The sequence below is a fragment of the Phyllobates terribilis genome, unplaced genomic scaffold (assembly GCF_046119375.1).
Source record: "Phyllobates terribilis strain yellow unplaced genomic scaffold, ASM4611937v1 Scaffold_4__5_contigs__length_816908805, whole genome shotgun sequence".
Classification (NCBI taxonomy): domain Eukaryota; kingdom Metazoa; phylum Chordata; class Amphibia; order Anura; family Dendrobatidae; genus Phyllobates; species Phyllobates terribilis.
In genome coordinates, this window is record NW_027362764.1 from 616624467 (window position 1) to 616647074 (window position 22608).

The 22608-nt window shown below is 41.2% G+C and overlaps 1 protein-coding gene across 1 annotated transcript in view; it reads right to left on the reverse strand.

Annotated features, from left to right (window-relative positions):
* OPRK1 (opioid receptor kappa 1) overlaps window positions 1-22321 on the reverse strand; it is a 280410-nt gene extending 258089 nt beyond the window's left edge. Inside the window, exon 1 of the mRNA XM_073676726.1 lies at window positions 21944-22321. The gene's annotated coding sequence lies outside the window, so the exon portion shown is untranslated. The remainder of the gene's footprint in view (window positions 1-21943) is intronic.
* Window positions 22322-22608: the final 287 nt, after the last annotated feature.

Here is a 22608-nt window from a genome sequence, read left to right on the forward strand (position 1 = left end):
GGGTGAAAGGGGGGTGATTTGAACTTTTATATTTTTTTTATTTTTTTTTTTTAGATTTTTAAAAGCATTTTTTTTTTACTTTTAATAGTCTCCATGGGAGACTAGAAGCTGCGATCATCCTGTCGTTGCAAAAATGCTCACTTGCTATGATCACCAACCGCTGGGCGGCGCTCATAGCATCCCGGCAATGACAACCACAGGGGTCTCCTGCTGACCCCAGGTTGTCATGCCAACCAATCGGTGACCTGCAGTCATGTGACACGGGTGCCGATGGGTGGGATTGGTGACAAGCTTTTGGTAAGCGCGAGATAAATGCCGCTGTCAGAGATTGACAGTGGCATTTAACTAGTTAACAGCCGTGGGTCGATCGCGAATCCACCTGTGGCTGTTAGGGGCACATGTCAGTTGTACAGATCAGCTGTCATGTGCCCGAAAACATGCGGGCTCGGCATCGGAGCACGCATGGAGTGCAGGGATACGACCTTAGACGTACTCATACGTCCAAGGTCGTAAAGGGGTTAAGTCATGTTCCTTTCTGAAGATATTTGCATATTTAAATTCTTAGAGGAACAATGCATGGCCTTTAAGTCTCTTTATACCGGCTTGGCACTCTCCACAAGGAGAAATGTTCCCCCTTAGACCTCCAATCAGAGGCCTCTGACCTAACCAAAAGTTATTAACTTTTAGGATTGCCACATCCAATTGGTGGCGGTAGCATTGAAGTCCTCTTCCTCTCTGAAGAGGCTGTTGGCATATTCTATTCTGAAAAGTATTCAGCTCAAACCTAGATTGACACTATCCTAATAGGAGTCTGTCAACACAAAATGGCTGTTTAAACCAAGCATTGGTGCTCAAGGCATCCTTGGTGTGGTCAAATAGGCTAGTGTACCTTCCCATCTACTTGTTTTCCACTTAGGTAGGGAGGTGCAGTGAGCTACTCGCCATGCCATTAGAACAGGCATTTTCCGTTGACAAACTCCTTTTAAGGCTATGTGCACATGATGCAGTTTAAATGCGTTTCCGCGGCAGTTTTTCCGCAGCGGAAACGCATTAAAACCACTTGTTAATAGGTCTGCCATGTATAGCAATGGTAATCCGCATGCGCTGTGAACATGATGCGGAAATTTCCGCTCCGGATTACCACTGCGGCAAAAATCGCAGCAGGACCATTTATTGTGCGATTTCGCCGCAAATTCACGCCCATTGACTTGCATTGAATCGCAGCAAACCCGCATGTATAATATATCTACATGCGGATTTGCTGCGTTTCAATGAAAATAGGCGCAAAATCGCGCCGGAATGGCGCTGCGGGTGGTACCCGGGTCGGGAGAGGAGGCTGCTACTCCTCTCATCCGACTGCTGCTCTCGCTGTTATCAGTCTGCTCTCCCCAGCCCGCGTGCCCGCGGTAGTAAAAAAAGAAAAAGTAAAAATAAAAAACTGTATACTCACCTGTCCGCGGCCCCCGGTGTCCTCCTGGTCCCCGGTGGCGATCCAATGCTCGCTCCCAGCAGTGTACTGCGCTGCTAGGACCTGCGCTGACGTCGCCGATCACCTGATGGTCACGCAAACCAACAGCTGATCGGTGATGTCAACGATCACCTGATGATGGTCACGTGACCATCAGCTGATTGCTGACACCGGTAATCAGCTGATCGGGGCTCATCAGCTGATGCACCCCAGTGACCTCCCGCAGCCTGTATACTGACAGGGGGTGATTTTACACCCCTATCAGTATACAGTGCTGTATTCTAGAGCTGTGACATCAGTAATCAGTGACACAGTTGTAGAAGTGACCCGGATCGTCGTGGGACACTCGGTGGTGATCGTGGACTGCGTCATTGACGGCGGACAGGTGAGAGATATGGTTGTTTGTTATTTTACGTTTTATTCAGGAGATCGAGGGCTCCGCAGAGGCGTGCAATAACCTTTTTTTTTTTACAAAAAAACGTGTATTTTTTATTTCATTAAAATACTTTATTCTGGCCGTGTTTTTAGTGAAAAAGCGCCGACCACTTTACGCGGTTAGTAATGGGGGCATCTTATAGACGCCCTCCATTACAAACCTGGGCTTCACGTTAGCCGCCAATACAAGGCTGACGTCAACCCCAACCCCATTACTCCACTGCCACCGCTACAGGGCAGTGGGAAGAGCAAGGCTAAGCGCCAGATTTGGCGCATCTTATGGATGCACCATTTCTGGGACTGCTGAGGGGTGATATTAAAAGCCGCAGAGGGGGCTAGTATCCATGGCCCCTTCCCTGGCTATTAATATCAGCCCACAGCTGTTTAGTTTAGCCTTTGCTGGTTAGATTTTACAGGGGGACCCCACGTCAATTATTTTCTGGTGTCCCCCTGCAATCTAGCCAGTAAAGGCTAAACAAACAGCTGTGGACTGATATTAATAGCCAGGGAACATTGTTGGCTAATGGACCCTTCCACAGCTACTAATATCAGCCCCCAGGGTCGGCTTTCCCTCTGTTGGTTATAAAAATGACGCGGGAGCCCACGCCATTTTTTTTTTTTTTTTTAATTTTAGGTTCTGTGCCCATAATTCAGACGTAGCACCGCTTTGGACACAAATTTTTGCTGCATCCAAAGTGATGCATTCTATTGAACGCAGGTATATCCACATGTATTCACTGAACCATATGTATTTACCGCATTCTATACTTTCTAGTGGTCAAATTTCTGTTGTGGAGACTAGCGACTCCACAAGAGAATTTGACATGCTGCGGTCCTGAAAGACGCGCCGCATGTCAGTGTCCACGGGTGATTTGCAGCCTTTAATGCATACATAGTGGACATGGTATTTCTAGAGATCCCATCCACTATGCTGTAACATCTGGACACTGCGGGTTTGACGCTGTATAAACACGCAGCTTCAAACCTGCAGCGGCTCCTGATCGTGGCCACATACCCAAACTCACCCGCAGCGTATCAATTTCTGTAGCGGACACGATAGTCTCTGCTGCAGATTTTGACCAATTGAAGTGTCATTATATGCGCTGGATTCTCATGTACCGACAAAAAAAGTGCGGCATTAGAACAGTGTTTTGGACGCAACATAAATACGTTGTGTCCAAAGCGCTGCTGAGTGCTGATAGGGGGACGTAGTGGCTAACGAACCAGCTGTGAGATGTTGTTTAATGGCCAGGGACCATGATTGCCTAATAGAGCCTTCCCAGGCTAAAATTAACAGTTCACAGCAGTCACATAAATTACATGAATAGAAATGCTAATGAAGATTGGGTAAATGGGACTAGCTGACACCCAGCTCTTTTGTTTGGTGATGTCAAGATGTCAATCAGATCTTTTCATGACCAAGCTTTAATTAAAGTAAAAAGAAACACACAGACACAGTGTAAACAATTTATTTGAAATACAACAGACTTTCTTTAATAATGTAAATGAACCAATATACTTACCCCAGTTCTTATGGTAATCCAAAGGCTTAAGCAATGTCCCGCCAAATAAATTTATTTAGCTCCAAAAAGAATTCATTGATGTACAAAAACGCTTAAAAAAAGCGTAAAAAACGCATGTAAATCCGCATGCATTTTTTTTCTGCCAGGGAGAGGCAAAAACGCTCAGGAAATTTCTTCTTCAAATCTTCAATGTGTGCACATACCCTAAAAGAAGCAAGAGAAAATCTACTTAGCGGTAGTCAAGCCCTGACATTTTTCATATCTGTTATGGGTATAAGAGTATATACACACAACAAATACGCTAAAGATTTTTCATCTGCATTGACAGGTTGAAAATCCACAGTGTATGATAGTAGTAGTAAATCTCATCTACATAATGTGAAAAAAACATAAGTGTGGAAATTGACAAGTGGTGACATTTTATTTTGCTGATTTTTACTTTGGATTTAACCATTGTCAGTTTATACTTTTATAATTTGCTACAAACATGAAGAAGAAACTGTGACAAATCCACATTTAATTCATGTGGATTTTGCAGTGGCTTTGTTGTGGATTTTGATAGGAATAAAATATGTAAACATACAATTGCTTTACTTAGTTTCGTTTCATTTTTTTTGGGGGGGGGATTAAGTAGATTTAGAGGCAGAACTTTTTTTAGTATACATAAAAAATGTTTTATTTGCATCTATGGCTGATACTTATCTTACCTATATCTAGATGCTTCAGACTCCCAGGCAGATCTTTACTTTTTAGTCCCGCTCTGTGCCAGTATGTCTGGAAGTTCTTACAGACATGCTCACTGTCGCTTGAATCATAAGTATGGGAATTAAGAATAGACTGTTAGCTAGCTTGTTACAATACACATGTGACTGCCACCTTCCATATCTTGTTTTAGCGCTTTTAGAATACTATGCATCTAATCCCATCATGGATGGTGGATGTGAGTGGATGTTCATCAATATTTTGCATCTGGGCTACCTCCATAAACCTTTGGGGCCTGTCTGTATCTTGTAATGAACTGGTATTTCACCCTGGATCAATAAATATGGCCTTCAATGCAATTATCTTTTCAGTGCTTTGCTTTTAAAACAGGGTGGATAAAAATCAATGTTTTTTTTTAAAAAATCAAAAAAATCGGATTTTTTTTATTTAAATCGGATTTTTTTGATTTAAATCGGATTTTTTTCAATAAACTGCTTTTTGAGGAAAATATTTTACCATCCAAAGGTTCTTCCATCATGAGATATAGCTGAGTTGTTTAACTCAGTAGAATAAAGGCTGTATATGTGTAACATTCACAATGCCATGCTCTTCCAGAGGTTTCTGTAGGATTAGTGGGCAGTTTCTCTCCTATATTATCACAGATGCTCGCTTTACTTACGCAGTTCTCAAAACTGAATTTGACTCCGCAGAGGTCCCAGCCTCTTCTTCACGGCAAAAATGTTACAACATGAACAGAGTTGAGAAAAAGACCTTAATCCTATTGTTCTACAAACCTATGAATACAGAATCAACCCCTTCAGTGCCAAGTCCAAGAAGTTAGACAATATGTTTCTGATTGTTTGGAGTGGAATAGATCTGCACAACACAAGAAGAATGTGAATCTAAGTGTGAGGAGGAGGAAGGGCAAGCAGACAAGAAAATGAAAGTGAAACTTTGATCACAATACTGCAGCATAGCCACAGACAGACAAGTCTGGATCTGTTTGTGTGTACGATCTGAGGTTTATTACATTCTTTCCTTATAATGGCAGCAGGCCGTAAAAGAGACCCAGTTTGGGAATATTTTAATGAAGCTCCTTCGCCTATCGGTAAGGCAGGCATGCGTGCAAAATGCAAACGATGCAACAAAGAGATGCAAGGCCTGGTGGCGCGAATGAGGCAACATCATGAGAAGTGCGGTGATGAAGATGACCAAAGAAACACTTCTGAACAGGCAGGATCTGTTGGTAAACATTTTTATTGAATCCTATTTCTAAAGACTGAGCTGTCATGTGTGAGAAAAATTATATTTCTTATTATTACTGCATGTTACTGTCATTTGGTACAGTTATGAAGAAAAACAAATATTCCTTTTGGGGCAGGGGCAGTGATGTGTTGTGTACAATAAGCAAAAATTGTATAAACAATAAAATAACAGCTTTGACTTTTTTTGTTTAGGAGAATTGATGGATTCTGGAAACTATCCACCTCCAAGATCACCATCATCCTGTTCTACAGTTTCAGAGTTATCCATCCAGGATAGTGCTTCATTAGCAGCAGCATCATCATCAGACACCCACAGCCACATATCACCATCACCCAAAAGGAAGAAAAAACCTTTACCTCCTGGAACCACCATAAATTGCCCAGTTTATTTATGCAACGAACTCTTCTTTCCGTCTGACTGAGAACCCACATTTCATTAATATGGTTCAGTCACTGAGACCAGGATACAATCCACCCAGCAGAGCTGATGTTGCAGGGAAACTGCTGGATCAAGTGTATGACAGAGAAATGGAGCAATGTGCAACAGCTCTGGAGGGTAAAATTGTTAACCTAAGTATTGATGGGTGGAGTAATGTCCACAATGATCCTATTGTATGTGCTTGTATAACAACAGAAGAAGGTAAAGTCTTCCTTGCACAAACAACTGATACGTCAGGAAATGCACACACAGCAGAATACTTACAAGAAGTGGCAGTAAAAGCTATAACAACATGTGAACAAAAATTCAAATGTCTAGTACGCAGTTTGGTCACTGACAATGCTGCAAACGTATCCAAGATGAGAAGAAATTTAGAAGAGCAGGGAGGGAATACAAAGCTGCTAATAACATATGGTCATATGGTTGCAGTGCTCATTTGCTGCACCTCTTAGCCAAAGACTTAAGTGTTCCAGAAATAAAGGCTAATGTTGTTGAAATTGCTAAATACTTCCGTAATAATCATTTTGCTGCAGCAGCTCTGAAAAGGATGGGTGGAACCAAGCTAACGCTCCCACAAGATGTTAGATGGAACTCTGTGGTGGACTGTTTTGAGCAGTATATCAAAAACTGGCCTATTCTGATGACACTTTGTGAAGAAAATCGAGATAAAATAGATGGCACTGTCACGGCCAAAATCCTCAACATTGGGCTTAAGAGAAATGTTGAACATATGCTGAGCTTCCTGAAACCCATCTCTCAAGCTTTAAACAAAATACAGAAAAATAGCTGTTTTATTGCGGATGCTGTTGAAATTTGGAAGGAACTGAGTGAACACTTAAAAACAGAACTACACATGGACAGAATTAAATTACAAGCAGTAAACAAACGAATGGGACAAGCACTGACTCCAGCTTATTTTTTGGCAAATATTATCAATATCCAATATCAGGGTCAAAACCTAAGTGCTGAGGAAGAGGAGTTAGCTATGACATGGGTATCCAGCAATCATCCATCTTTAATGCCAACTATAATAAACTTCAGAGCTAAGGGGGAACCATTCAAGAAATATATGTTTGCTGAAGATATTTTAAGGAAGGTCACACCAGTAAACTGGTGGAAGTCACTTAAGCACTTGGATTTAGAGACTGTTCAAGTAATGATTTCACTTTTAACAGCAGTAGCTTCTTCTGCAGGCGTTGAAAGAATATTCTCTTCCTTTGGACTCATTCATTCTAAATTGAGAAATCGGTTGGGACCCAATAAAGCAGGAAAGCTTGTTTTTCTTTTCCAGATTATGAATAGGAACAAAGAAGAAGATGATGATGAAGATGACGACGAGTGAGCTACAGAGGACAGCAGGGACAGTAGTATTTAAGTTTTTCATGTGTCGGCTGGGCTGACAGTCTAAGTTTCTTAAAATATATATATATTTTGTTTAGCCAAATTAGTTGACAAACATGGATGTTTGTTTAAGCAAATAACTTATGCTGTAATGTTGTTATTGTTTCAGTTGAATAAATCTATTTAAATTGTTATTAAGGTCAGGATTATTTTTCTCCTTCCTAAGTACAACAGAACAGTGGTGTCCAAATATGAATGATTAACCCATTAAACTGGGGAGAAAAAAGTAATATAAAAAGTGATTCTAAAAATCTTCATCTACTTGCATGTTAAAGTAGCAAGAACTAGTTTAGGTAGAAACTTTGATTTAAATCACTGATTTAAATCAAGCCTTACTGACTAGTGATTTAAATCGTGATTTAAATTGTGATTTAAATCAGTTAGATTTAAATCAAATCCACCCTGCTTTAAAATGTAGCAATTTTATAAATAACATTAGTTAAATGTATCCTTCTGTTTTGTATGTCCAGCAACTATACTGACTTTTTAAACCTCTGGGATAGATGTTATGAACAAACCTGTTTTATCATCATAACCTCCAGTGAAGGAATTACCCTAATCTCTCTGTAAAATCGACTACTACTCATTAGACTACAAATGAGATTTGTTTATAGTCTGTAACCAAGGAAACACAAATTTTTCTTTTTGACACAATATCAAACTGTTTAATCTTTCCTGCATTGTCTTAGTAGCTCACATAAAAGTAAAACAATGCATATTGTTGTCTGTGACTGATAATCATCAGCATATACATGGTCCAAACATTTTAAATGGGTTTTCTCATAAACAACATTTATCACCAATCCATAGTTTAGGTGTTAAATTCGTGAGTTCAATTGCAGTGATCAAGAGAACAAGAGTCTCTGGTATATATGGAGTGGTAGTGTGAATGTGTAGTAGCGGGACTAGTTGAGACTATAGTGATTGTCTATCTCCACTAGCTCCAAAAACAGTTAGTGGAGCAATACCACGCCATTCACACAAGGGACTGGAAGGTAGGAGGTGCCCAGGCTTAACAGTTGGACCCTCAACAATCATATATGTATCACCTATCCTGTGTAAAGGTGATAAAATATTAATGAAAAAATGTTTAAAGTAATTTATTAGATGCCCCTTCTCAGACCTGTCTAATGATATATAACTCTTTTCATACATTTTTGTGACCCAAACAATAGATACATTATAAAAGAGATATGAGATATACCAAAAACAGCATCCTCCTTTATGAACTATGACCTCCACATTGTTTTCCCCCAAAAGATGATCCATCCACTGTGTTTTCACTCCATATTGTCAGTAAAGTAGTATCATGGCACTCCTACATATGGTGCACAAGTAGGATCCTATCCCAATTGCAGTGCATACTGCTCACCCACAGCGCTAGCATATATGGTCTTGTGCAATCTGTTGTACTTATGAAGGTCACATGACTGAAACGTCTTCACTTTTTGTATTGCCTACACTTTAAATAAATATACTCAAAATATTCTCCAATTTACTACGGGTGCCAAGTTTTTTTCAATAGTCCACTCCATATTCAGCCCCCCTTTCCACACTGCTCCTCCACTCCTTACTGAGCCTCTTCTTTACACTGTCCTTCCAATGCTGCCCCTTCTCAATTTTAATCCCAATACTGCCCCTCCTTCATAGACAGCCCCCCATACGGCCCATCTCCAGGCACAGACTCCCCATATTGATCCATCTTCACACAGTTTCCTTTATACTGCCCAATCTCCACACCAAATCCTCACATACTACCCCAACTAAATACAGAATCGTCCCCCCTTTTATACCAAATCTCAATACTGAGCCCCTCATAGTGTTTTATTTTCACACAGTGACCTCCAACACTGCACCATCTCCATAGTGAGCCCCCTATACTGCTCCATCTCCACAGAGCACTCTATACTGCCCCATTTCCATACAGAATCCCCCGATACTTCCCCATCTCATACAGAAGCCCCCTATACTACTCCATGTCTATATAGACCCTTCCTATACTGCCCCATGTCCATTAAAAAGCCCCTATAGTGCCCCATTTCCCTACAGAATCCCCCTATACTGCCCCATCTCCATTCAGAACCCCCTATACTGCCCCATTTCCATACAGAACCAACCTATGCTGTCCAATTTCCATACAGAATCCCCCTATACTGCTGTTAGAACCTTGCTCTTAGGTTTTTTCCTTTGCTGGTCACATGACCTTGTTGGCCTATTTAATCCTGCTCCGCCCTTCTGGCTTTGCTGGACTTCATTGTATAACTACTTTCTAGCTAGCCTGTGCTCTGTATCTAACTCTGTTAGTTTGCTTGGTCTACGGACCTCTTTGTTCTATATATTTTGTTTGTTCGTCTGTCTGCTACTATTTCTGTTAGGAGGTGTCCCATTTTCCTCCCAGTCCTTAGTACTTGTAGGGATTCCTTCCCCATATCTATAGGTCTCCGTACAGACTAGCTTAGGACTTTAGCAGGTCTGATCGCAGGATCAGGTTCCCTGTTACATCGTAGGGATTAAGCTGAGTTCTATCGTAGGGACAGATCTCCTCTCTTTCCTTAGCTCTGGTAGCAGAACATAACAGTAAGTCCAGCCTGCAAATTCTCTAAGGAAAGATTTTTCTGTTCCATCATGGTGTCGGTTCAGGATTTGGCTCATCGCCTGCAGGGACTCTCTCTGGAGGTGGCCGAGCTCCGTCAGCACGTGAGTAACTGTCCTGGAGCACATTTCTTGGAGCCTAAGGTATGTTTGCCGGATTTATTTTTTGGTGAACACCGAGAATTTTTTTCATTTAAAAATGCTTGCTTATTGTATTTTCGTTTGAGACCCAAGTCCTCTGGGGATGAATCTCAGCGCATAGGGTTCATAATGTCACTTTTGCGCAAAGAGCCTCAGGAGTGGGCCTTTTCTTTGCAACCTAGTGATACATGCTTCAGATCAGTAGATAGTTTTTTTTCTGCTTTGGGACTATTATATGATGATCCTGACCGTGTCTCATCAGCTGAGACTGAGTTAAGACGTTTGAGACAGGGATCAGGTAATGTGGAAAAATATTGTACTCATTTCCGTCGTTGGTCTACTCAAACAGGGTGGAACGATTCTGCTCTGAAAAGTCTATTTCTTGCTGGGCTCAATAAAAGGGTTAAAGACCTGCTAATTGCTTATCCTACACCTGAAGATTTGCAACAGGCTATGCAATTAGCTATACGGGTGGATAGGAGACTGCGTGCAAGGGTTAATGAGAGCAAATCCTCTGCTATGTCAGTTTCTGGTTATGAGAATGTGTGTACTAACAGTGGTGAACCGATGGAGATTGGATCGGTGGCACCTCGCTCTCAAGAAAAAGACCGTAGATTTTCTGAAGGCTTGTGTTTCTATTGCGGAAAATCTGGTCATTTGATTAAAGGCTGTGAGCTTCGTATGAAGAAAGAAAAAAAAATGGTCAGTCATGCCCGTATTGCCTGTTTAAATTCCAAGGGTGTATTTTTAGCTGCTTCCACGATTGCTCAGGAAAAATTAATGGAATTTCGGGTGTTTGTTGATTGTGGGTCTACTCTGAATGTAATTGATGGGGGATTCTTGGAAAGACTCAATTTAAAACCCGAACCTTTATCATCCCCCATTGCTGTGGTTTCTGTGGATGGTTCCCCTTTGAAGAATATTACTCTCAAGGTCTGTGAATTTCCTCTCACTATTAATGGTGTTCACCATGAGAAATTGGATTTGGTAGTTTTGAATAACTTGCCTTCTCCAGTAATATTGGGATTGCCCTGGTTAAAATTTCACAATCCTGTACTGGATTGGTCTACCAGTGAAATTAAATCCTGGAGCCATAAATGTTATGACAAGTGTTGTAACGGGCGTATTGCAGCTTTGGATAGGGGAGAATTGCCTGTTCCTATTCAGGATTTTTGGAGAGTTTTTTCTGAGAAGGAATCGCAGGTTTTGCCTCCCCATAGAGACTATGATTGTTCTATTGAATTTGTCCCTGGAGCGACTCTTCCTAAAAGTCGTTTATTTAACCTTACTATTCCTGAGAGGAAGGCTTTGGAGGAATACATACAGATAAGTTTGGCCGCCGGTCACATTAGGCCCTCTAAGTCTCCTGTGGCGGTTGGATTTTTTTTTGTAAAAAAAAAGGACGGCGGTTTACGTCCTTGTCTGGATTTTCGTGAGATTAACAAAATTACTGTACGCAATCCTTACCCACTGCCATTGATTCCTGATCTGTTTAACCGGTTAATGGGGGCCAAGTGGTTCTCTAAAATTGACCTTAAGGGGGCATACAATCTGTTGCGCATGAAGGAGGGTGACGAATGGAAGACTGCTTTTAACACTCCTGTGGGTCATTTTGAGAATCTGGTTATGCCTTTTGGTCTTACTAATGCTCCTGCATTTTTTCAGAATCTTATTAATGACATCCTTAGACCTTTGATCGGCAAAAATGTGGTTGTGTATTTGGATGACATTTTGATTTATTCGCCGGATCTGGAGTCTCATTGGCGGAGCGTACGTGAGGTGTTACAGTTATTGATGGACAATTCGCTTTTTGCTAAGCTGGAGAAATGTGAGTTCGCTGTACAGAGAATTCGTTTTTTGGGTTACATTATCTCCAGCGAAGGTTTTGAGATGGACCCGGTTAAAGTTCAAGCTGTACAGGAATGGCCTAGGCCTATTGGTTTGAAATCGATACAGAGGTTTTTAGGTTTCGCCAATTATTACAGAAAATTCATAAAAAATTTTTCTAGTATTGTCAAACCTCTGACCGATCTCACCAGGAAAGGTGCTGATGCGGTTCAGTGGTCTTCTGAGGCCATTGAAGCTTTTGTGTATCTCAAGGAGAGGTTCACCTCTGCTCCCATCCTTTTGCAGCCTGATCTGACTAAGCCGTTTTTGGTTGAGGTTGATGCTTCCTCTGTGGGGGTTGGCGCAGTATTGTCTCAGGATAACGGGGATGGATTACATCCCTGTGCCTTTTTTTCAAAAAATTTTTCGGAGACTGAACTGAATTACGATATTGGTAATCGGGAATTATTGGCTATTAAACTCGCATTTGAACACTGGCGCCACTTCTTGGAAGGTGCGGAATTTCCCGTTCAGGTTCTTACGGATCATAAAAATCTGATATATCTTGATGCTGCCAAGCGCCTGAATGCCCGTCAGGCTAGGTGGGCACTGTTTTTCTCGCGGTTTAATTTCTCCGTTACTTACATCCCTGGTACTAAGAATGTTAAGGCGGATGCCTTGTCTCGCAGTTTTTCTCCCATAGTCGGTGCTGAGAAAGAGGAGAACATTTTACAAGAAGGTGTTGTGATAGCTGCTTTGGACTCCGTTTTGGAAGATGAGATTCTTAAAGCACAGGAGAATGCCCCATCTAACACTCCTCATGGGAGGTTGTTTGTGCCTGGGACCTTTAGGAGAGATTTGTTTGTTGAGTGTCACGAATCTCGGTTGGCAGGTCATCCCAGAATCTCTGAGACCAAGAGACTGATGGGTCGCAGTTTTTGGTGGCCTGGATGGCAGAAGGAAGTCATTAAGTGGGTGCGTCAATGTACTATATGTGCTAGATCTAAGTCCTCACATACTCCTGCTGCGGGGTTGCTTTGTCCTTTGGAGGTTCCCAGTGCTCCTTGGACACATTTGGCTATGGACTTTATAACTGACCTTCCCCCCTCTGAGGGTTTTACTGTCATCTGGGTGGTCGTGGACCGTTTTAGCAAGATGTGTCACTTGGTTCCCTTCATCAAACTGCCCTGCGCTAAAACTCTCGCTAAGGCCTTTGTCAAGGAAATTGTCAGACTTCATGGCGTTCCTACTGACATTGTTTCTGATAGGGGTCCTCAGTTCGTGGCTCGTTTTTGGCGTGCCTTTTGTGACAGGTTGGGAGTTCATTTGTCATTCTCGTCCGGATATCATCCTGAATCTAATGGCCAGACAGAAAGGAAAAACCAGGATGTTGAGCAGTTCTTGCGTTGTTTTGTGGCAGACAATCAAGAGGGGTGGTCTGAGTTTCTGCCACTTGCTGAATTTGCTCTGAACAATCATACATCTTCTTCTGCTGGTTGTTCGCCTTTTTTTTGTTCTTCTGGGAGACATCCGTCGTTTGGGTCGTTCTCCAAGTTGGGATCTGCCGTGCCTGAGGAGGAGAATTTTTCCGGTGATTTGGAGAGAGTTTGGACGGATGTGCGTGGTAATCTTCAGGAGGCCAACAGAAAATCTAAAGACTACTTTGATAGGAAACGACAGGAGGTTTTGTTCGCTGTTGGTGACATGGTTTGGTTGTCCTCTAGGAATCTGCGGTTGAGGATTCCTTCTAAGAAATTGGGTCCCAAGTTTGTAGGGCCCTTTAACACTAGAACTACTGATGGAGTCATTTTGACTCCTTTCGTTTTTTATTTCTCTTCTGTGACTACATTTTTCAGAATTCCGGCTTGAAACTCGGTGACTTTTCCTCAAATATGATGTGAAAAAAGATTTTGTGAGAATAAATAATTTTGGTGAAAAATTTGCGCGTTTTTTTCAAAATTTACCAAGAACTACTGAAGGGAGTCATTTTGACTCCCTACTATATTTTGAGGTCCTTTTGTCACTAAATGTTGCTATAAAGTTTTGTGCATAATTTTTTCACTCTGTCTTATTTACCCTGATGTTCATATAGATGTAGTTCAATTTACATGTCAACTTTTCACATTTTCCTTGTGTTTTACCTGCTTGTATTACTGTGTAATGCTGAACAAAATAGCTTGTTTACTCTAGGCTCTTATCTTATGCTAATGAAGGGTGGTGTTTTTCTAAGGTCCTAGCAGGAGACAGTATTCTGGATAGTAACTTTACTTTCAGTTCAGCTGAAGAGACAAAGAGAACAGACGCAGACATACGAGCTCTGAAGACTCATACAGGTATGAATTGTTATGAAATAGTTTAGCTGTCTGTCAACTGATTCAGCCCACCTACTTTTGAAGGTGGCAGAACAGTTATTATTTCTTTTAGTTTTCATTTCATTTCTATTTTTCAGCAGGGAACTATATAGAATTATGGAATTTGTGAGGACTATGGAGAGAAGACGTTTGATAAAGCCTCAGGATATTCTGGCTACTTTGCAATCCATACCGGAGGATGAATCGGAATCCGAATTGCAGGAACATATATTTGATTCTGACAGTGATGAAGATTTCATTCCTCAGAACATATCAAGTGAATCTGAAGACTCAGAAGGAACAAATCCAGAAGGTAAGTAGTTATGTGTATTTATTTGTTCTTCCACACACTGAGTTAGGGCCTGTGCACACTAGCAGAATTCTGGCTGAATAGCCATCTGGATATTCTTGCCGCAATACAGGCCGTACCTGCCCGCTCATGCCTGAAGCTCCGCTCCGAACCCCGGGCTGGAGCCGCTGTCAGGGACAGAGCAGCGCTTGCTTACGCGCGAGCACGGCTCCATCCCAGACAGCGGCTCCAGCCCGGGGTTCGGAGCGGAGCTTCAGGTATGAAACTCCGCTCTGTACCTGAGCGGGCAGGTACGGGCCGGATTGTGGTGAGAATATCCGGTCGGATATTCCGCCGCTAATCCAGCCAGTGTGCACGGACCCTTACAAAACAAAAATTCTAAATATTCATCAACTTTTTTACAGATATTCCAAGCACATCAACTGGGGATCGGGCTCATGCAGTTATGTTGCCTCGTGACCATCCTCCTGGTCGTGGACAGAAAAAATCAGCAAAACGTCCCAGAAATGAAAGAACAACAGATAACGATGGCGGCGAAGGTAATGCAACAACAAACACCAGAGAAGGCGAATCTGAAGGAATACTAGTTTCAGCGGATGGTATTCAATGGAAACCTGTTGAAATTGGAGAACACTTGCCTGGTAGGCGTGACAGCCAAAATATTCTTCGAGAAGCACCTGGCCCTACAGGATACGCCAGAAGAAATATCATTATCGATAGTCCTTTGAGCGCATGGCGTTTATTTTTTGATTCATATATATTGACACATATAAAGAACTGTACGCTTGAAGAAGCATGCAGGAACAATAATTTACAGTTTACTCTATCTGATGAGGAGCTAGATGCATTCATTGCGATATTCTATGCTCGTGGAATATCTGGCACGAACCGTCACTCGATTAGCAGTATTTGGTGTAATGACTGGGGAATACCGTTTTGCAAAGCGACAATGTCTAGGGACCGCTTTGTTGAAATTATGAGGTTTCTCAGATTTGATGAGAAATCTACTCGATCGGAGAGACTGCAAACGGAGAAGTTTGCTCTATTTTCTACTGTGTGGGACAGGTTTATTGAAAATTGTATTGCGTGTTACAAACCTGGCCCATACATAACGGTGGATGAGCAACTTTTCCCAAGCAAAACTAGGTGTCCATTCACGCAGTACATGCCTTCCAAACCAGATAAATATGGCCACAAATATTGGCTAGCTGTTGATAAGAGGAGCAAATATCTGGCAAATGGCTTCCCTTATCTAGGCAAAGATGACACACGCCGTGCCGAGGACCGTTTAGCTGACCATGTGGTAATGAAGTTATTGGACCCGTTTTTGAAAAAAGGTCGCAATGTTACAACCGATAATTATTTTACTTCAGTAAAATTAGCTAAACAGCTAAAAAGCAAAGGAACAACCATCGTGGGAACACTGAACAAGATAAGGCGAAAAGTGCCTAAAGAAATAAAATCCATGAAAGAGGAATTGTACAACACTAAAGTGTTTAGAAATGAAGACAATTTTACACTTACAGTATATCAAGGAAAGCCCAACAAAAATGTTGTCATTTTGAGTTCCGTCCATCCAGATGTTGTTGTTGCGTCTGATTCCGCTAAAAAAACTCCAGAAACGGTAAAGTTTTACAATGAAACAAAATATGGAGTAGATGTAGTGGATCAGATGGCACGAAAATATACCACACGAACATGCACAAGGAGATGGCCTGTTCATGCATTTGAAAATGCCTTAGACTTTGCGGGTATAAATGCATGGATAATATTCAAGGAGATTACCCACCAAAAAATGTCACGCAAGGCATTTTTGCAAACGCTTGTGAGAGAGTTGAGTGGTCCTTATGTCACAGATAGGGAAAAGGGTTCCACGTCCCAAGTTTCTACATGCTCAGAAGTGATGGTTCAAACAAAATTTTGCCAGATCAAAGAAAAGTGCAAGAAAAATAGATCTGTCGGAAATTGTAAGACTTGTGGTAAGTCTTTGTGTGGGCAATGTACTGCCATAAATCAAAGGCAATGCCTAAAATGCGAAACACCAAATGTTTAGAAGGTGAATTCTGCGCCATATTTTCATTTTTATGCTCCTCCACCTACATTTTCTCTGCTTTTTGTTCTTCAGTTGTTGTTTATATGTGTGCACTTGAATAAAAAAAAATGTTTGAAAAACGTCTATTATAATTATTGTTATTTTCTGTAGAAAAATAAGAAAAGCAGAAAAAAAACAATCAAAAGCATTACTGTTGGATCTCACAATAATAATACATTACAAAAAATATAATTATTAATAAATAACCACAAATGAAACTCTAAAAATAAACGAAAACAAGCAAGGAGTCAAAATGACTCCTTTCAGTAGTTCTAGGCGGGGTCACGAGTCCAGTAGTCCTAGTGTTAAGGTGCTTCAGGTTGTCAACCAATCCGCTGTTAGGTTGGAGGTTCCTACCTCCTGGAGAATTAATCCGGTATTTCATGTCTCTCTGTTGAAAAAAGCTGTTGTATCGGATTGTGACGCCTCTGCCTCTGTTCCTCCGGTGGTGGAGGACGGGGAATATGAAATTTCTCGCATCCTTAACTCTAGACGGTATAGAGGTAGTTTGCAGTATCTTGTGGCCTGGAAAGGTTTCGGACCCGAGGATAACTCTTGGGTGAGGTCGGATGATGTTTCCGCGTCCAGACTTATCAGAGCGTTTCACAGGAGATTTCCTGATAAGCCTGGTCCTAGGGGATCCGGAGGATCCTCTTAGAAGGGGGGGTACTGTTAGAACCTTGCTCTTAGGTTTTTTCCTTTGCTGGTCACATGACCTTGTTGGCCTATTTAATCCTGCTCCGCCCTTCTGGCTTTGCTGGACTTCATTGTATAACTACTTTCTAGCTAGCCTGTGCTCTGTATCTAACTCTGTTAGTTTGCTTGGTCTACGGACCTCTTTGTTCTATATATTTTGTTTGTTCGTCTGTCTGCTACTATTTCTGTTAGGAGGTGTCCCATTTTCCTCCCAGTCCTTAGTACTTGTAGGGATTCCTTCCCCATATCTATAGGTCTCCGTACAGACTAGCTTAGGACTTTAGCAGGTCTGATCGCAGGATCAGGTTCCCTGTTACATCGTAGGGATTAAGCTGAGTTCTATCGTAGGGATAGATCTCCTCTTTTTCCTTAGCTCTGGTAGCAGAACATAACAACTGCTCCATCTCCATACAGAATCCCCTATACTGCCTCTTCTTCATACAGAACCCCATATACTGCCCCATCTCCATATAGAACCCACATATACTGCCCCATCTCTATATAGAGCCCTTCCAGAGTGTCCCATCTCTAGATAGAGCCCCCTGAACTGCCACATCTCCATAAAGACCCAGCTCTACTACCGCATCCCTATACTGGCCTCCTTCCATATTAATCCCCTCTGTGTATTATATGCCCATGTCTTCAGTTCTGCGAGCTCTTACCGTCTCCTGGCTGCTGCACCCACGCTGTCCGGTCCTCTGCAACGCTTTCATGACGTCTGTAGCACGATGAGATGACTTCATCATGCTGCACATTGGGCAGGGAGAAGATCCCGGAAGTGACGGATCTCGCATCTTCATTTACATTCGCATCAGTAAAGACGCAAATACAAATGAATAATCGCAGAGTGTGCTCTGGCTCCCCACCACCCTGATAGCAAGTGGGCCCTCCTGTTAGTCCAGGGCCCCGGCACTTGCCCTGGTGCGCTGGGTGATGACAGCAGCCTTGAGTCCTGAGATCCATTTATAAAGAATATTTGGAAAAGAAGTGGCACTCACCGATGATCACCTAATTTAATTCAGTTTCATGCAAGTAAACAAGATAGGGGAGCAGTATAGACACAAGAAAGGATACAACCATTACATGGTGGCCAATACCTGCTTCAGGAACTTGTTCAATAACTGCTAGAATCTCAAATTTCTGAGACCTCCATATGTTGATTGAGACAAGGGTCTCCATCTCCTGTAGAATTGACCTATTGTGTTTGCTGAATCTTTTACATAAACGGGAATTTATTTTTTTTTTAAATGTAGAAAAAATATGCAGAGATAAAAGACAAACATACATAACATAATCTGTTCTGCAACTGATAAATAGTGCAACTTCAAGTGTAATTTAAACATTCTGAGATCTGCAGGCACCGAACATGTTCCCAGGCTTGCAGCGAGATGTGACCGCCACAGGAAGTTATTAAGACAGAGGCCAAATGTGGTTGAATTGAATGTGGTTGAAAAAAATGACTTGAGTTTGTTTTTGAGTTAAAACCCTTAATATTACATATTACATATGGTTTTATGTCTTTTTTGTTCACATGATATGTTTACAGGTTGCTATGACAACTTGTAACTAAGCGTTCTTTAGGAACGCTCAGACGTCATCACGCAAGGGCCGAGGGGAGAACTAGAAGCCTTTCTTTTGTCTTACTGCTCCTCTCAGTTTTATTGCATGAAACCGGATTAAACTACTGTAAATGAATATTATTGGTGAGCACCGCTTCTTTTTTGTATTTCCTTTATTATCAGGATCAGAATAATAATTTACTGCTAAGAACCAATAATTTACTATGTTTATTTTTTCCTTTTGTTCTGTAACGCCCAAGATAAAACTGATTCTATGAAATGTGTGAAATAATTCTTATGGACGGTGTCAGTAATGGAAGAAACAGAAACACACAAGCACAAACAGATCACAAGCAGGACAAACAGGCTAGGAACCAATGTTCAGGCAAAGAGTGGTGAGAGGGGCTGCCAGATATAGAGCCTGCTGACACTGGATTGGCCGAGGAACCTAATCTCTGAAGGACACGGCAGGGTTAAAAGACCAGGCAAAATGGAAACCACCCTAAGATGCAGCAGTGTTGCAAGAGGCAAAAGTCAGCGAGCCACGTGATGATCATGGTGAGTAGGACGGCACTGAGGAGGCATACAGGTTACCGCCGTGACACAAGCTGTATAAACTTGAATGCTTATTGGATGAAACAGATCAGGTGATGTGTATTTTTGTAATTAGGGAGGGTGCAGGCTAAGGATATAACTCCCTTTATCAAGGCGTGCAGAACTATAAGGCAGTTTGTTTTCCTCAGGCAAAAATGGGCCAAAAAAAAAGATTTAACTGAATCTGAAAAGTTAAAATTGTTAAAAGCCTTACAGAGAGATCTGGATTTCTTGAAATTGCTAAGATATGATCACAGAACCCTCAAAAGTTTTGTTGCAAATAGTAAACAGGGTGTTGAGGGAAAAAAGGCACATGAACTGCCAAAGACTTGAGAAGAATCAAACATGAAGTGACCAGGAACCCATTATCCTCCAGAACATATTCCAGAACTGCTAAATCCCTGGAGAGCCCAGAAGTACAAGGTGTTCAGTGCTCAGAGACATGCCAAGGTAAAGAAGGCCAAAACCCGAACACCACTGAACAAGGCACAGAGGTTGAAAAGTCAAGAAGCCTTAGTCAAGAAATATCTAAAGGCAGATTATTCAGAGGTTTTATGGACTGAAGAAATGAGAGTGACTCTTGATTGGTCAGATGGCTGGGCCCGTGGCTGGATCAGTAATGGGCACAGAGCTCCACTTCTACTCAAACACCAGGAAGGCGGATGTGAGTACTGCTGGTATTATTAAAGATGGATCATTTCGGATTAAAGATAGACTCAAAATCAACTCACAAACCAAAGTTTTCCAAAGACACTTTCTTCAAGCAGTGGTACAGGAAAAAGTCTGCATCTTTCAAGAAAAAACATGATTTGACCATGACAGTACACCTCTCTGAGCAGTGTCTGGGAGGCTGTGGTTGGTGCTGTCCAAAAAGTTGATCATCAACCGATTAAGAAACTGACAGACTCCATTGATGGAGCTTATGGCTGTTATTGAAATGAAGTGTTGCTATATTGGTCACTGATATTTTTTCTAAAATATCAGAAATGGATTTGTGTGCATGTTGATTTGTTTGGTTATTATTCTCACTTTATCATAAAAAAAACTGAATAGGAAAATTTACGTTTTTAATTTAGTTGCATAATATTTCTGCACAATAATAGTTGTCCAATTATTTTGCACACATATATATTCTCCAAAGACACACACAAAACCATACTTTTACTTTCTTAAATATTCAGGTTTCAGGTTTATTGACCGACAGCACTGGAGATGTTAAATTATAGAATTAAGCCTCAAAATACAAATTGCCTAATAATTGTCTACATAGTGTATACAATAGTAGAAGTTAAAGTGAACCCTTAAATTGAAAATGCAGCAGTCCAATCTGTAGGCATCACGGTAGGGTCTTTTGTTGAGATTGACATCCTGCCAGTCATTGAGTAAGACCGCCTAGTTGACTGAAAAGCCCAGAATATGCAGAGATTTGAACACATGTTATGCTGAATCTTTTGCCATAAAGCTACATTTATCTGCTCTATACAATGCTGCCTGCAGATTGCTCTTACATGTTCTGTGATACAAGTTCCTTTAAGGAGTATTCAGACAACTTTCAATAATGCATCCAGTTCCATGTTTCATACACTTATTATCTAGGCATATATAGTACTTGTTAAATCAGAGTATACTGGGGAACAGACAAGGGTACCTATGGAAACTAAGAAGTTCTGGAGAAAAGGAGCACCTGCTGCCATACAAATCTGGGTTTAATGCGTGCTGATTATTATCACCATGGTTAGCACACACTACTGTTCCTAATAACAACACAAGAGGATACAAGAATCTTTGACATCAAGATCAAGCACTTCCCTGAAGGAGCTAATAGCTCAGTCTCCTTTAATGTGGACAGTGTAAATAAGATGTTACAACAGGTCCTGCAGTTAGCTGGTGTCTTAACTAAATGCATCTGTGCCACTTTTAATAGGCATTAATTCACATTTCTGTCTCGGTCCCTGAGGCTGCCGATATTGATCATTTATACATGAGTGGTGGCACTAATAATCAATTGTCTATATTAATTTGATTGTTTCTATATTTTTCCATTATCATTAGCTGTCTTTTTTTACACAGATCTCAGTAAAATAAATCTCAGAATGTTACATATTGTTACTTTCTTTCATCAAAACATTGCATCCATAAATAAAGCACAAAACAAGCATACACTGCAACCATATGAAAAGCCAACAGTCTACAGACATTAGAGATTAGCGTGACTCTTATTCATATATGGCTCATAGATGCAGTAGGTATATATTATATACAGTTAGGAGAAAATCTGTCATCACACACAATATATATTACATTTTCTGCAATGAACTATACAGAGATCGATTAGAATCATTTCATGGCAGAGCTGACTTTGCCAGATGTAGCTGAGCTGTATTTGATATTTGGTAAAACTCATCATGATACCATATTATAAGACGCTATCTAGATTAAATAAATAACACATCTAGAGGGAAAAAAATATGATATATGTATACTTTTTCTGTAATGCATTTGCACATTTGCATAGTAGTAAAGACAGAGAATGATACATGGGAATTACCTGTTCCAGGCTGCTTTGGAGATGTTCAATGTGCTGCTCTTGTTGGAGATGTGCTTGTCACTCTGTGGCTCCTCTCCTGACACCCTATAGAGAAGAGATCATCTCCCTGCTGAAGTCTATGTTAGACTCTCAGGCACATCATTCTTAGTCCCATTTCACATGTAACCTATGTCTATGGAAGGCTTCTTTTTCAATTGTTACTTTCTGCTCTGTCTCAGCTTCTCCTTTACCTATGCTAACCTCATGGTAACACTTTTCTCTGCTTGTGGTTCGCAGCCCCTCCTTTCTACTTTGCTTCTCTCTTTTCCCCCCTCTCCTTGTCTCTCCAGATCTCTGAAGCAGCACTCTGGTCTGAGACTTCTCTCTGATGATTGGATGTATCACACTATGACATCTGCTTGCCAAGTGCAGAGGAAAGCCAAAAGGCATGGAATGGGTCCAGGTTATGTTTCTTTTTGTTTAATTTAAATGTAAAATTGTATTTCAACTGGGAATGTAGAGCATCATTTGTGTATAACGCCCACGTGTGCGTATGTGTGTACGTGTGTGCATACGTACAGTATGTACATGTGTATATATATGTGTACACATATGAATACACATTTGTATGTATGCGTGTACGTGTGTGCATATGTATGTATATATGTGTTTATATGTGCACACAT